This window comes from Haematobia irritans, chromosome 1 (assembly GCF_050003625.1).
Source record: "Haematobia irritans isolate KBUSLIRL chromosome 1, ASM5000362v1, whole genome shotgun sequence".
Lineage (NCBI taxonomy): Eukaryota > Metazoa > Arthropoda > Insecta > Diptera > Muscidae > Haematobia > Haematobia irritans.
Genome location: NC_134397.1, coordinates 100,059,609 through 100,071,788, shown reverse-complemented (window position 1 = coordinate 100,071,788; position 12,180 = coordinate 100,059,609). Strand labels below are relative to the sequence as shown.

The 12,180-nt window shown below is 38.1% G+C and overlaps 1 long non-coding RNA gene across 1 annotated transcript; it reads right to left on the bottom strand.

Annotated features, from left to right (window-relative positions):
- Window positions 1–11,132: 11,132 nt before the first annotated feature.
- LOC142240538 (uncharacterized) lies at window positions 11,133–11,800 on the bottom strand. The gene is made up of 2 exons (XR_012723304.1): window positions 11,448–11,800; window positions 11,133–11,386 (listed from the first exon to the last, which is right to left on the bottom strand). It is a non-coding gene; the product is annotated as an uncharacterized LOC142240538 (long non-coding RNA).
- Between the last annotated feature and the right edge of the window lie 380 nt (window positions 11,801–12,180).

Below are 12,180 nucleotides of genomic sequence, written 5' to 3'. Positions count from 1 at the left end.
TGAAATGATCCCTATCGGGTCATATAACGTTATTGTAAATTGTAACTTTAATTTGATGTGTAACCTCGGCCAATGCCCATATGAATGAGATCATCTGATTGTTTCATGGCTCATAGACCAATTAAAATAGAGACATACCTTGATAATTCACCATGGTGTTGTTTATTTGCAGTGCGCAGTCATTCCACTCAATTGCGCAGTCAAGTGACTCAATTTCTTTTTGGAAAACGAGAATTACCGTACAAATCCGTCAATTTGCATTACAAAAAAGATGTGGATGTATAGAGTTTTACATGTTTTTCCAATATTTGGTGTTTCATCAAAAGAACAAACGAAAGAAAACAAATTAAAGCCAAATTTAAAAATCACTCAATTGCAGCGCTATGAATTCAATTGCAGACGAAAAAGAGCCATCTACGGTGTGCAGACAAACTACAGCGCTGTGAATTCACTTTCGTTGTCTATACCTTCCATGGTCTATGCATGGCTGAACAAGAAGGATAAATCATGGGCCCATATGATTACAATTTTTTTATTTCGACAAAATTTTAAGATGTCAAAATCATATGTTTATGGTGATTGCAGCTCTCCAAATGAGACTGCATAGCAAATGCATCTCAAACAAACTCGCGCATTCATAGCTGGAGAATTGTTCAAAGATGACTTGAGTATCTTGATAACATATTCCAGACCCAAAATACCACGCACATCAGTTTTTAAACTGCATCATAAACTGTTTTTGTTAATAGATGGCGAAGATCCATTTGACTGACTTCCATTCTTAACTTTGGTGGGTATTAAGTCTTATTTGTCTTATATCGGCGTTCCTCGGATGAATTATCCACTTCACAATCACTCATAGGTGACACAATTAAATTTGAACCTTTATTTTTCTCTGGATTTTAATTATTTTTTCAGGACAATTGAAAGAATAAATAATTGCCACTTTTACCAATGCCATACGATTCTTTTATCAGCTGATTTTGACTTCTTAAAATTGTAAACAACATATTGAAATTTGTTGTTTTTGTTATCGTGATTCAACCTCCTTATTCAGCCATGGATTGTTTGTTGTGGCATAGACCAAGGAAGGTATAGACATCTCAAGTGAATTCACAGCTCTGTAGTTTGTCTGCACACCGTAGAGGGCTCTTTTTAGTCTGCAATTGAGTGATTTTTTAATTTGGCTTTAATTTGTTTTCTTTCCTTTGTTCTTTTGATGAAGCACCAAATATTGAAAAAAAAAACATATAAAATTCAATAAATCTACAAATTTTTTGTAATGCAAATTGACTGATTTATACGGTTATTATTATTTTCCAAAAAGAAATTGAGTCACTTGACTGCGCAATTGAGTGGAATGTCTGCGCACTGCAAATAAACAAAACCATGGTGAATTGTCAAGGTATGTCTCTATTTTAATTGGTCTATGTTTGTGGCATAGACCAATTAAATATAGAGACATACATTGATTATTCACCATGTTTTTGTTTATTTGGAGTGCGCAGTCATTCCACTCAATTGCGCAGTCAAGTGACTCAATTTCTTTTTTTGAAAACGAGAATTATCGTACAAATCAGTCAATTTGCATTACAAAAAATGTGTGGATGTATAGAATTTTATATGATTTTACAATATTTGGTGTTTCATCAAGAAAACAAAGGAAAGAAAACAAATTAAATCCATATTAAAAAATTACTCAATTGCAGCGCTATGAATTCACTTGAGATGTCTATACCTTCCTTGGTCTATGGTTGTGGCACAGACCAAGAAAATATAGAGACATACTTTGATAATTCACCATGGTTTTGTTTATTTTATTTGCGAAGTCATTCCACTCAATTGCGCAATCAAGTGACTCAATTTATTTTTGGAAAACAAGAATTACCGTACAAATCAGTCAAATTGCATTACAAAAAAGGTGTGGATGTACGAGGGCGGTTCGGAAACTTCTTAGCATATCAATGAAAGAGAATAGTTAGTTTTTCAAAAAATGTTTTTATTTTTCAATATAATCTCCTGAAACTTCAATACACTTAGTCCAACGCTTTTCTAGCAATTCTATCCCTTGATTAAAATAGGTTTCCTCAAGGTCTTCAAAATAGTGGTTTACCAACTATAATTGCATCTTCATTTGAGGTAAAACGCTTTCCAGCAAGGATTTTTTTTGGATTTGGGAACAAGTAAAAGTCACTGGGAGCTAAATCAGGAGAATAGGTGGTCAAGCAACTCGTACTTTAATTCGTTGATTTTAGCCATTGTTAAAACACTCTTGTGCGCTGGTGCGTTGTCTTGATGAAAAATTATTTTTTTGTGTTGTAAGCCAGGACGTTTTTCTCGAATTTGTACATTTAATTCATCCAAAAGGTTGCAATAGTACTCTGAATTTATTGTTTTACCCTTTTGCAGATAATCAATCAATAAAATACCTTTGAAGTCCCGTTGCCATAACCTTACCAGCCGAATGAATTGTTTTTGCCTTTTTTGGGGCACTTCCTCCAGCTTCAGTCCATAATTTGGATTGTTCTTTTGACTCTGGAGTATAGTGGTGGATCCATGTCTCAACAGTAATGAAACGACGTTTAAAATCCATTTATTTCGCTTAAAACGATCCTAACAAGCTTGAGAAATGTTCATTCTTATGCGTTTTTGATCGACTGTTAACAAATGCGGCACCCATCTTGCAGAAATCTTTTTCATCTGTAGTTCTTCATGCAAAATTAAATGGACTCGATCATTTGAGATGCCCATGATATTAGCAATTTCACGCACTTTTATTCGTCGATCATTTAATACCATATCATGCACGTTGGCTAAAAATTCTGTTGTTACTGTTTTTGGTTCATCTTCAATGCTTGTACGACCACGTTTAAATTCAGCAAATAAGTGAAACTCAGTTAAGCAAATAAATTGTAGATTGTCGTTATTTGAAAAGAACTGTGTTTTAATTAACGTAACAATTTGTGTCGGAAGTGAAATAAGAAAAAAAAATCTACAATGAAGTTTAATGAGCTTCGAGTAGAAGACTTGAAGAAGGAATTAAGGAAACTGGAGCAGCCGACTACAGGAAACAAAGCTCAGCTGCAAATAGTTCGAACGGCGAAAAATTGATATCGAGACACATGAGTTTTATTATAAAGAATACATTGATGAATCAATTCTCGTCAATACCAGCTCCATCTGGGGCTTCGAGTGTTGTGGATTACACATCAATGCTCAATGTTTTGAGCAAAATGATGGAAGAGAATTCTAGAAAACTTATGGAACAAAATTCTCTAAAAATGGAAGAGAATTCTAGAAAGATGGAACGCTTTAAAAATGGAAGATAATTCTAGAAAGATGATGGAACAAAATTCTCGAAAAATAGAAGAAAACTCTAGAAATTTGTTGGAGAAATTTGACGAAAATTCTAGAATTCCTAATGAAAAGTTATAACAAATTGCGGAAGGTATGGAGAAACGCGTAGACCACATTGAAAGTCAAATTGTGGAATTGGATAAGACATTTGTGGTTCACGATTACAAATTTCTACACCTTGAGAAAAAAATGTCAGAACCAGAAATTAAAAGTGGTCCAGTGCGCGTTATCGAGGGTTCAAAAAGCAAACCTCCTGGTTTTGATGGCTCAACTTCATTTGATGTATTCAAGTTCCAAGTTAAATGGTTGCTTCTAGAAATCTGTGGAATGAGGATGACAAAGTAATCGAACTTCTGTTGACACTGAAGGGTAATGCCGCTGATGTAATACAAAGCATTCCTACTTCCTCTAAAAATAATTATAATGAAGTAATAGTAGAGCGATTGGTGCTTTTAACATACCCAGGAGAGAGTCATCCTCTTGTGGACCGAATAAAGATTGAGACCTTTGTGAATGGCATTCGAGACCCAGACATAAAATGTGCAACATATGCGTCACAAAAAGCTACGTTTGCCGAAACTGTAACATTTGCACTTGCTCAAGAGACTGCGAAAGATCTAGCGCGCCCTCAACTTCACAAGGTACGTAAGATGGAGACCGAGCAAGATGATTCAAAATCCGTGATTGAATCGATGAAAGAGGTTATGAAGGAGATAATGCAAGAAATGAAGCAAGAGGCAAATAAATCCCGGATCAAATGCTATAACTGTGATAAGCCGGGACATATATCTCGAGAATGCAAAGCACGACGATCAAGATCCGTATCACCATCTCCATCAAACAATAGCCATAAGAAGGTGACACCACAGTCAAGTGGGTCACCTTTAAACTAAATCGAGCTAGTACAGCGGGGCAAGAGCTGGCTCCCACATAATCGCAATAGCATAGTACAACAGCCCCATAATCGCAATAGCATAGTACAACAGCAAAATAACAATTTAACTGTTGCGGGGTTTATTAATGGCGACAAGCGTACCTTGACGTTGGATACTGGTGCATCGAAGTCTATCATTACATCAGACATAGTGAAAGAAAAAGTTACACCATTGATTGTAGTCAAACTACGCACGGCCACAGGGGAACCCGCAACAGTATATAGAAAGGTCGCCATTAAGTTAACTATTGCCAACATATCCGTTAAGTATGAGTTCATTGTGGCCGATATAGTAGATGAAGTTATAATAGGTGAGGATTCCATGATTGCCTTTGGTCTAAACCTGGATATGAAACGTCGTGTCATGACCTCGTCCGATACCGAAATACATGTTAATGTGGGATACGACAAGAATACCCCTATCAGACGGATGAATGCCCTGGTAACCAGGGCTGTGGAGCCGGAGTCGGAGTCTGAAGATTTTGCTGGAGTCGGAGTCGTAGAAATTTTGCTCGACTCCGGCGAAACAAAATTTGAAAACACATGACATATCTTTCTAACTAAAGAAATATTTCGACAAACTAGATTCCATTAGGGTTTTCAATCGAACAACGAAAAAAGAAGTACTGGATTTCAGGCCATTCAAAGGGTATTTATACGAGTGAAATTTCACGGTAATGTAAAAATTAGGTTTGACTAGAATATGGGCTGAATTGGTCAATTGCATTGTCCATTTTCAACATATTAAAATATCGATTTTTGACCCTATATATACTCTTGATAAAGGTACAATTTTAAGACAATATAACAGTAGAACCTAACGTTCTGAATTTTTGACAGGCATGTCGAGTTCGAAGATATGTCATACCAGACAATTTTGTGATATAGCAACACATTTAAACCAAACTTTGGGTTATTTGAGATTCATAAACAAATGCGGAATTTTCCCGTCGGCCAAGATTTTGAGATAGCCCTACATAATTACTTGAGAATTATGCACCCCATGTCTTTGGAAGCTGTAATTTTAAATTAAACCACTGCCGATGTTTTGGGAGAAAGTATGTTTCATCAAAGTCACTCGAAATCCTTTACATTAAATTAATGGCCTGTAATGTCCATAACTGATAGACCATTTATAAATCGATTTTTATTTCTATAGAAACAATACACCATTTTATTTCTATAGAAACAATATTCGTAACTTCCAGCTGTTCCTGTCAGTAGTTGTTATTCAGCCCGTCCTAATTTTTGGCAGTTTATGTTTGTTTTATATATCCGACACATTACATTTTTATACCCTTCACCACTTATTATTCAACCGTCGAACGGAACGGATGTGTTTTTTAATAGAGGATATACTCATCGTAATAGGTACCTACTAAGAATTTCAAGTGTGGTGGGATATTAAGCCACCATGCAGCGAAATTCAAAGTCATCCACTGGGTTGCTAACTTCAGGGCCCAGTGGACGGGTATCGACTGGAGTTATAAATTTGGACAATGACCAAGAGTTAGGCCCAATTAGTCGACCTGTAGACGGGTCGACAGGTGGCGAAACTTTGACAAGTCGTACTTTTTCTAAGGTAACGACATCAAAAGGAGGTAATCCCTCACTAAAGAGATTCAAGGAACACAGAAATGCTTTGTTTATCCTAAAGAAGTTAGGATCAGTCGACTCAAGCACGCTGTCGGCTAAACAAAGCGATTCCTTAAAATGGGCTCAAGGAATTCTTGAGGCTGGAAAAAGGGAACGATCACCGGATGAGCTGCCATCCTCCGAAAGGATCAAAGATCGTTTTCCTCAGTTGCTAAAGACAGCCTTGTGACGGCTATCATTAATAAAGGAGCATTGGACGGTATGGTTCCAAAGCAAAAATTGGGAAGGAGCTGCTCTAGAGTTAGTCGAGAAGAAAGACATACCGGCTAGACCTAGAGCACATGCATGGATACCTGCAAACCCTCCTGACCCTGAATCTATTTTAAATAGACTGAAGCGAGAGTCACCAAGATCTCTGAAGAGGACATTCTTGATGACTCGATTGAAGCGGCTGATGTGACGGTTGTTGAAAATCTCGATGGTCCTACGGATCCTCCAGATAAATCTTCATCGTTGTAAGGCTGCATGTGCTGCCTTAAAAGTTCTCCTGATGAAAGGGGACATAGATATGGTTCTTATTCAAGAACCATATCTTTATAGAAATAAAATATGTGAATTAAATACTCCGGGGTTCAAACTATTGCAGTATATATGGTAATGATGTAAATCGAGCCTGTACAATTGCTTAAAACGAGCTCAACTTGTTTCTGCTTCCTTCAATGTGCAATACAGACACTGTCGTTGCCAGTTTAGAAATAGCCAAATGCAAATATTGGGTATCTTCGGTCTACATGGGACATGACAGGGAGATGCCTCCATGTGCCGTTAAGACCTTAGTGGAGGAGTCACTATAAAAAAAAGACGAAACTCATTATGGAATGCGATGCGAATGCACATCATAGTATATGGGGAGGTAGTGATACTAATGCAAGGGGAGAGTCGCTAATAGAGTTTATTTTGCGTACTAATCTTGTAGTTTGCAACAAGGGAGATGCCCCAACCTTTGTCATTAAAAACAGGCAAGAGCTTTTGGACATCACCTTGGCCTCGCAAGAACTGAATGAAATGATATCTGAGTGGCAGGTTTTAAGTGAACACAGCTTCTCAGATCATCGCTACATCAGTTTCAAATTTGATGTTCATATCACCAAGACCATATTTCCGCCAAATGTTAGAAAAGCTGATTGGAATAGGTATAGGGAATCGTTCAATATGATGATACCGGAAATAACAGAAGCAAATATGAGAAATGTGCAAGATATCGAACACGCAGTGGAGCGGATTACTAAGGCCTTCAACATCTCACTGAAAGCTGCATGCCCTAGAGGGAAGCCAAGGGGGAAAATCGACCACCATGGTGGTCTACGAAATTAAGTAATATGAGGAAATCCCGCAGAAAGCTCTTTAACAAGGCAAAGTCCACCAGAGCCCCTGAGGACTGGGACGCTTACAAGAAGAATCTGAGAGGATACAAGCGAGAACTGAGAAAGGCTCATCATAACTATTGGAATGATTTCTGCAGCAGTATTAAGAATACGTCCGAGGCTTCCAGATTACGGAAGGTTCTAGCATCCACCAACTCCGCTCCAGGTTTCATTAAAACATCGGAGGGCAATTGGACAACGTCCAGTGAGGAGACGCTGGAGTTACTATTGGACACACATTTTCCTAGAAATCAGACGGTTGAACCATGTACTGGCGGTGCCACAGTTGCTCAGCGGTCGTTTCCTTATCTTAGAACTAGCATCGATTCAAGTTTGTTCTCGAAACGACAGCATGCATACTCGAAGGGCAGATCTACTGAGACCGCACTACATGAACTATTCAGCTTTATTGAAAGTTCACTATCCGTCAAAGAATACACAATCGTGGCGTTTCTAGACATCAAAGGGGCGTTCAATAATAATGTCCATCCGAGCTCGATATTAAATGGACTGACAACTCTGAATGTTGATCCATGTATACTCAGGCTGTTAGACGAACTGCTAATGAAGAGACGTATTTCAGACACACTAGGACAAGCAAACATACAAAGGTATGTGAACAGAGGCACTCCCCAAGGAGGAGTTCTATCACCTCTTCTTTGGAATGTTGCTATAAATAACCTTCTGGTTTCTCTAGAAAAAGAAAGGATAAAAGTGGTGGCATACGCAGATGATGTGGCTCTGGCAGTCAGGGGAAAATTCCCATCCACAATCAGAGATATTATTCAGAGGGCCCTCCGGACGACTGAGAAATGGGCGAAAGATAATGGTCTTGGGGTAAATCCTGCAAAGACAGAATTAGTCATTTACTGCAAAGATCGCAAAACTCCCACGGTTAGGCCTATTTCCTTAGGGGGTATTGAAATTCCCTTTGGTGCGTGTGCAAAATACCTTGGTGTTATTTTGGACAGGAAGCTGAACTTTAAGCTTAATATTGAAGAAAGTGCGAGAAAAGCAACTGTAGCTTTGTACTCGTGCAAAAAGGCAATAGGAAAAAAGTGGGGACTAAAACCAAAAATTGTGCATTGGCTATACACGGCAGTGGTTAGACCTATAATGCTATATGGTGTTGTAGTCTGGTGGCCGGCACTTCAGAAACCGACTTGTTTAGATAAAGTTCAGCGTATGGCGAGCTTATGTATCTCAGGCGCATTTAGTAAGACAGGAACAGACTCCCTTAATGTCATGCTACATCTATTGCCTTTAGACATTTTGGCCAAACAGTCAGCTGCAACAACGGCTGTGCGGTTGTGCGAGCTATCGCTGTGGTCGGAAAAAAAGTTACGGTCACAGTTCGCTCCTAAAAATAATGCCAGATGTGCCTAACGTAGTGGATTACACTTTGGCGAGTCCACTTTTCGACAAAAAGTTTCAGACTCTAATCCCCAACAGTGAGGCGTGGTGCACGCAGACCCCGGGGAATAAAGAATATATAGATTTCTACACTGATGGCTCCAAATTGGATGGACAAGTGGGGTTCGGAGTATATTCTAATGATCTGGAACTTCGAATAGCGAAAAGATTACCTAATCACTGTGGTGTTTTTCAGACTGAAATATTAGCAATAAGAGAGGTGGCGAATTGGCTGAGAAGTAATGTTCCAAAAAAAATGTGGGCATTAATATATACTCAGACAGTCAACCTGCAATAAAATCCTTGGACTCTGTGGTCCTCAACTCGAAAACGGCCATCGACTGCCGCAAATCTCTCAATGAGATGGCTGAGCAGTACAATATTCACCTAATATGGGTGCCTGGCCATAGGAACATACCGGGAAACTGCAAAGCGGATGAGTTGGCAAGGCTAGGGACTACCTTACATATTCCAAGGGAACTAGAATTTGTTGGTATGCTCCTAGCTACCTGCAATCTCATACTGCGTGAGAAGGCTGTTATGATGGCAAATGTTCGATGGGAGAATTGCAAGGGTTGTAACGACACCAAGCAAATATGGCCCCATTTCAACTTAAACCGCACATGAGCTGTCATGATGCGGAGGAAAAAGAATCAATTAAACACCTCTTGTATGAGTGTCCTGCATTTTGTGTAAAGCGCAAGCAACTTTTAGGAGCATATAGCTTCAGATTACTGGCGGATCTGGAAAACGTTAACTTAAGCAGTCTGCTAATGTTTTTGGAACAATCTGGTTGGTTCAGCGAAGAAAAATAATCGAGAAGGTTCAGCGGTTAAAACTAGAAGTGCTCATATGTAATAGGTACTTTTAGTTAATGTGGTGATCTTAATCGGGCTGCCACTTTAACCTAACCTAACCTACCCTTCACCACTACTGTGGTAGAGGGTAAAATAAGTTTGTGCATTTGTATGTAACGCCAAGAAGGAAAAGTCTTAGACCCACCGTTTAGTATACCGATCGTCTTAGAATTAAATTCTGAATCGATTTAGCGATGTCCGTCTGTCTGTCTGTCTGCCTGTCTGTTCATGTATTTTTGTGTGCAAAGTACAGGTCGCAGTTTAAGTCCCATCGTCCTCAAGTTTGGCATAGGGTGGTTTTTTGGGACAGAGACAATCACTATTGATTTTGTTTCAGATTTAGATATATCTGCCATACATATTTATCCCCGATCTGTTCATAGTTGGCGTGTTTATCAACCGATTTTCTTCAAATTCCGTACATCCGAATATTTTATGAGTCTCGAAAAATTTGCACAATATCAACCAAATCGGTTCAGATTTAGACATAGCTCCCATTTATATCTTTACTCCGACTTAGACTCATATGACCACAGAGGCCAACGTTTACTACCGATTTTCGATTTGAAATTTTGAATAGAAAGCAGTAGTGATATTCTACCAATGCTGGGTAAATTTGATTTAAATCGGTTCAACTTTAGATATAGCTCCCATATATATCTTCCGTCCGATTTGGACTTATATGGCCTCAAAAGCCAGAGTTTTGCCCTGACATGCTTCAAATTTTGCACAAGGAGTACGTTTAATAATATCGGTAAGTGTACTAAATTTGGTTGAAATCGGTTAAGATTTAGATATAGCTCTCATATATATATCTTTCGCCCGATTTGCACTTATATGGCCTCAAAAGCCAGAGTTTTGCCGTGATTTGCTTCAAATTTTGAACGAGAGGTACGTTTGGTGGTATCGTTATGTGTGCCAAATTTGGTTGACATCGGTTCAGATGTAGATATAGCTCCCATATATATATATATATATATATATATATATATATATATATATATATATATATATATATATATCTTTCATCCGATTTGCACTTATAAGGACTCAAAAGCCAGAGTTTTGCCCCGATTTGCTTTAAATTTTGCACAAGAGGTACTTTGTATAGTACCGTTGATTGTGCCAAATTTGGATGAAATCGGTTCAGATTTAGATTTCTTTGCTTTTGAGAAGAGAAATCAAGGAAAAATATCTGTGGTGAAGCATGAAATAACTACTACAGAGCAAATACCAATAAAACAGGTGCCACGAAGTATTCCACTGACAAAACGAGATGAGGTTCATAAGCTCATAAAGGAAATGGCGGAAAGTGGTGTGATCGAGACATCATCAAGACCTTCACCCATAGAAAAATTATTACCATACGTGCTCAAATCGATACCGTACGTTATTGATAGTTAGCCAACCCCGTATGATACAATATCAATACCGAACGGTACAGGCGGTACGCAAAGCATGAAAGTACTAAGTACCAAAATGGTATTAAAAATAATACCTAAGCGGTATTAATATTTATACCATTAAGTTATTGATATATAAACAGTGTGGTATTACCAAATAATACCAAAACGGTATTGGGTTTAATACAACCCCGGTATTTATTGTTATAATACATATTAGTTCAATAAAATACACGTAACAATGACTTTTCCTTTAATACATTTATAAAAATACATAGTACATACACTTCACCACTTTTTTCATACAAAATTATTCTTTGAATTTTATGTCCCATCACACGCTCCGCATGCCTCAAGCTGTTTGTTGTGAGATTTGGAAAGTTTTGTATGTCTCTTACGTATCTAATGAGAGAATGGTTCCGAATTAGTAAACATTAATAATACTAAAACATTTTATACTTACGAATACTTCGCTATATCCACAAATTTAGTTTTTTCAGTCATCATGTTTTCCAAGAAATATTGCAATTAAGGCGTCTATTTACTTTATTTGAACAAACTAAACTACTAAGGCGACAACTTAGTTTTTAGCAACGGCGACGAGTATGTGATAGTTAATACCACAATAAACAGATGTAAACGATTTGATAGAAAGTGGTATCAAAATTATAAGGTAACGTGAACCAATCAATTAATACCAAACGGTAATGGCCACGTACCGCCTTTTTTTTACCAGTGTTGGTGCTCACCAGTTGTACTAGTCAAAAAGAAAGATGGAAGCACCCGATTTTGAGTGGACTACAGAAAGTTAAATGATGTCACCAAGAAAGACAGTTACCCACTTCCACGCGTTGATGACATGTTGGATACACTAGCCAGAAGAACATGGGAGCCACCGTGGTGCAATGGTTAGCATGCCCGCCTTGCATACACAAGGTCGTGGGTTCGATTCCTGCTTCGACCGACCACCAAAAAGTTTTTCAGCGGTGGATTATCCCACCTCAGTAATGCTGGTGACATTTCTGAGAGTTTCATGTACACCCAAAAAATGTTGTTACTCATAATAGCAAAAATGTTTGCTAAAACAGCAATTTTTGTTTGCTGAAAAAGGGGCAGCAGTAGCATCCCAGCAAAAAAAAATTGGAAGTTCTTCTTAATGCTTAGTACTAAGTTCGTTTCTGCGAAAAACGAATATC